We start from the raw sequence: 5,119 nt of genomic DNA on the forward strand, positions 1-5,119 counted from the left end.
CCAAGCGCCAGCTACGCAAGCGCAGTCTCCCAGCTGGGCGGGACTGGGACGGAGTCGCACCCTGGAAACAGGCTGTTGAATATTCATCAGTCGGAGTCGGAGTGGGTTGTTTTGATCTTCGCTGCTTGACTTCATTTCCTGTTTCTTGGCAAATCCGGGCAGCGGAACACCCACAGTTCTGGGCGAGAGGAGGTCCTGCTTTCCCAGTCGACTTCTCCCCTCGCGTGCGGTCAGGGCTTTGTTGGTGTTCTGCTTAATGTCTCTGCCTCCCCTCCCGCCCTGGGCCTTTGTCCTGATCCTTGGGTTTGTTCCACTTCCCCTATCCATTTATAGCAATCTGTTTGTATAAGATAGTGCAAACAGCTCCCTAAAGACTGAAGCCTGTGTCTTTTGCCCACCTCGAATTACTTTGCATCTGGCACCCTGCCAACATACCTAAGGGGAGTGAATGAGACTTATTTACGAGAAAGAGAAAAGCTGCTCCTCATGTCTAGGAGCTGACCTGGCCCCCACAGCTAGGCTTTGGTGCTCTCCTGCAATGACCTCAATTCATTCCTCTAAATATTTAAGACATCCAACCATAGAATTGTATCTGCTTCCTCAGAGCATCTGATCCACAATAGCAGCCCAAGTACTTGAACCCTCCCCCAAATCACTTAACCTAAGCCTAAATCTTCTAAGTCATCTTTACCACACCACTCTCTTGCTGAAGTAAGGGCAGTCTTCCTAGAAAGACGTAGTAAACCCAACTTGTTCAGCCGCAGGTATGTTCTTGATGGTCTTCAGAGCTGGTTTTCCCATTTATCATTTATTGCCTGCTAGAGAGTGAAAGTTCTGTCTTGTTCACTGCTGTATTCCCAGTGTCTGGGGCAAGACCTAGCTCATGGTAAGGTACTTAGACATTTGCTGGATGGCCATGGGATCTTGGCAGCTAGGAATCAGATACTGTCAATGCTGTGGCCTGCTCAGCCTGCTCAGCCCAGGATAGCTCGCCCACTGAGGGGCCAGGGGTGGAACAGTTGACTTCTGTGGCAGGGTGCTATATTAGCACTCTCAGACCACTGGTGACTGCCTGATAGTGGGTGGTTTTCCAGGGGCCAAGGGTGATGAATTAGGGAAGTTCTTGAGTGGCCTGGGTCTGTCACTGGAACCTAGGAAGGGCTTGGCCTAGGTGTGGTCAGGGACACATGACCCTATATCACCCGCTCCAGCCACCCAGGTACCTCACTTTTCTCCAAACACACCAAAAACAAACAAACAAACAAACAAACAAACAAAACAAATGCTTTACCTGGGAGTGTCCTTTCCTCCCTGGAGAACTCCCACGCACCCTTCTTAGCTCAGCTGAAATGCTACTGTAACGGCGCAGCCAGGAGAGGGGCCCAGAAAAGGATTTGGAATGGGGTCCAGAGCTCAGGGTGTCCAGGAAATATTAAGATGTCCTCATCCTCCCCCCACCAAGGTGTCAGTTGGGAGAAGGGACAAATGGAGCAGGGCCATTTAGAGTTGTTTTGCATAGCAACAGTTTCTCAGCTAACCTCTGGAATGGTCATTTAAAATATCTATAACCTTTAACTGGTTTCATAGGTGTGTTAAATAGCTGTGGCCATGCTTTGAGCCAGAGAGAAGGAAGTGGCTTCTACCCAGGATGTAACTGGGGGCTGGTCCCCGCCCCCCCTCCCCCCCCAGTTACAGTGCCTGTGTGAGAGCTTGGAGTTGATTGGCTCCAGGCCATGGGGCCATACCTGCCCAGACTAACGATGGCAGCCCAGTAAACTTGTAATAATTCAGAAACAATGGCAGGTGTAACTGATTGTGGGAGGAGTCGGAAATGGGGCTGCAAAGGAAGATTGGCGCAGGGATTTAAATCCAGACTCGGCAGCACTGGAAAGAGAGCCAGGTGGTTTTGGAAGAATGTAGATCCCTGCAGCCAGGAGGGGAGAGAAAGCCACGTGCTTTTAGCAGAGTGTGGACCCCTGCAGCTTTGGTAGAAGAGGCCCACGCAGCTTTGGGATGCTCCCTTTGGCCGTGTGGCCTGGAAAGCAGGAGAGACTTTGCCTGGAACTTGGTACAAGGAACTCTTGGCCAGTAAACCATGAGAAGGTGCCACATGACTTTGGATTAATTGGAGATCCTGCCTGGATGGCGACACAGCTGACAGTACCAGTGGCCTGGAAACACAGACATGTGCCCTTTTCCTGATTTACGGTACCTGGAGTTAGGACGGGGGAGAAGGGAGCGGTGTGTGCATAGGTAGATATCCTAGAGGACTTTGATATTTTTATGGGGACATCGGGTCACTACTTTAAGTCTGTACAACTTTAAATAAACCTTTCTTTTTCACAAATCTCTGGCATTGAGAAGTGTCTTTCCAATTGGCGGTGGACAGATGAGCACAGTAGGTATTATTATACCGTCCTGGGGGGAGGGGGGCCCTGTTGTTCTGTAGCAGTTTTTGGTATCCCTTGGTGGGCCAAGTATTGCCCTCCCTTGGACTCCTGTTCGGTAACACTACCTCCTCCTTGAAACCTCTGCCCCAGGCCCCTCCTCCAGGCAAACAAACAGTTGCTTTCTTCTTAGTGCTCTACTCTGATCTGGGTCTCTGTGACAGGTGTGTCCTCACCACCTGTCTACGCCCAGGTGTGCGGGGAGAGCTGAATCCCAGCATTTAATCCTGGCCTAGAGTACAGTGGTGCTTCCAGAGTGCTTGCAGAATGGAAATGAGGCGGGAGGAAGGGAAGGAGTCAACAACTGCCTAGGAAAAAAAAAGCATGAATGAATGTGTAAATGAGATGATCAAATGATGAATGAATGAGTGAATGAAAAGGAAGTTAAATGAATGAAAATAGGAGACGAAAGTGAATGAATCTCTATAAGGTAATATCGACTGTCAGTTGTAATGGAAAACAATGAACATCATAAATGGATATTTCATGGTGAATGAATGAAAGAAGGAGAAATGAACATGAGACGATTAGTGGAAAATTACTGAGCCAGGGGGGTAGTAGCCATTTCCCTGGCACCTGAGCTCAGCATGTGGCACAGAGGTGGTGCTTGGTACGACAGGTAACTGCTGGATGGGAGTGAAGTGGCTGAATGAAGTGAACGAGTGCACAAAGGTGGGGAAGAGTTAAGGCATGTGGGTATGAAGGATCTGGTAACACCCTCAGTCTATGCCTAGTCTCAACGTGTCAACATGTTCGTCTTTCTTATTTATAGAGAAGGAACTGAAGCCCAGAGGTGTCAGTGACACCCAGGGACACACAGACTCAAACCCAGCAGTGTGGCCCTGGGTCTGTGGGGCCCTAAGTGATCATGTGACTCATGGATGGCTGGACCAAGATGCCCAGCAGACACTGGGGTGAGCCATCTGTGTGGCACCCTCCTAGGGCTGAGGCCAGATCCGAGGTCCTCCTCCCTGGGAGGAAAGGGTGCCTTCCCAGCCTCTCTGCTTGCCCCACAAAAACCGACTCATACCCACAGTGCTACCATATCTGCCACCAGAGGGCAGCAAAGCTCCGCCCAGGCTCACCTGCAGGCCCATACCTGTGAGGCCCAAACCTCAGCACCTAGGGAATGAGGTCTCCTGCCTCGGAAGACACCAGTGCTTTGGAGTCTGGCAGGCCTGTTGCCGATGTTTGGTTCTATGTATTCTGGAGTGTGAGCTGGAGAATCAACTTAACCTCTCAAAGGCTATTTCCTTACGCTCAAGATGAGACAAGAAACCCTACCCTTGACACTAGCCTGTGAATAAAATGATGTGATGGAGGTACAGTGCCTGGCACAGCAGCTGACACCCCATAGTTAGAGTGACCACCTGTCCCAGTTTGGTCCTAGGACTGAGGTTCCCCAGGACATAAGACTTTGAGTGCTAAAACCAGGGGAGTCGTGGGCAAACAGGGACAGTTGGTCACCCTGGAGGGATGGGCACTCCTTCCTCAATCCTTAAGGCTGCGGTTGGTACTTAAAAAATCAAAATGGCAAAAAATTTTACAACTATTTTATAACTGAAATTTAGTGAGATTCTCATTGACTTAGCAAGTGAGTGGTCTTTCCACAGTGGTCCTGCTGTTGACGACAGGAGCTCAGTTCCACCGATGGGAATAAAAACGAAGGTGGAGTATACCTGCTTCATCCAAGAGCTTGTGAGTTTCCGTGAGAGATAAAGACATGAGTACCATACGACCCAGCAGCCTCACTCCTGAGTACTTACCCAAGAGACATGAAAATACGTGTCCACCGAAAGACCTGTATGTGAATGCATGGAGCAGCTCGATTCATAATTGCCAAAACGGAAAACAGCCCAAATGGCCACCTAATTGTGATATATGCATGCAGCGATACACCACTGAGTGATAAAACGGAAGGGGTTATTGATACTTGCAACCACACCGATGATTCTCAAAAGCAAATGTGTTTAGTGAGTAAAGGCAAATTCAAAAGGCTGCAACCTGAATGGTTCCATTACTTGACATTCTGGAAAAGACAAAACGGTAAGGACAGACCACAGACCAGCAGTTGCCAAGGCCAAGGGCTGGAGGAGGGGATTGGCTGTAAAGAGCCGAGGGAAATTTGTGGGTGACAGGCATGCACATCTGGATTAGGGTGGTAGTTATGTGAACATACATATTTGTCAAACTCATTAAACTATATGCTTTAAAAGGGTGTATTTAATTGTCTACAAATTATAACTCCATACCCTTAACATAATAAACAAAGGTTGCTCTGGCTGGTGTAACTCAGTGGATTGAGGACGGGCTGTGAATTAAAGGGTCACTAGTTCGATTCCCAGCCAGGGCACATGCCTGGGTTGCAGGCCAGGTCCCCAGTGGGGGCCATGTGAAAGGCAACCACACATTGATGTTTCTTTACCTCTCTTTCTTCTTCCCTTTCCCTTTCCCTAAAAATAAATAAAATCCTTTAAAAATAAAGTAAACAAAGGTTGCCTTGCCAGGTTACAGGGGAGCCAGCCCCTCATTGTCTGGGTGGCTTCGGGGAGCACTACAAGCCATTAGCCCTCTGTGCCTGCCTGTGGCAGCTCACATCCTGCGAATCGTCCCTGCCCAGCTTTGTCGGGCTGGGGTGCCAGTGAGAGGCTTTCTGAAGCCTAGAGGCAAAC

Source organism: Sturnira hondurensis, unplaced genomic scaffold, assembly GCF_014824575.4.
Source record: "Sturnira hondurensis isolate 20B ecotype Veracruz unplaced genomic scaffold, ASM1482457v3 Scaffold0008380, whole genome shotgun sequence".
Taxonomy (NCBI): Eukaryota; Metazoa; Chordata; class Mammalia; order Chiroptera; family Phyllostomidae; genus Sturnira; species Sturnira hondurensis.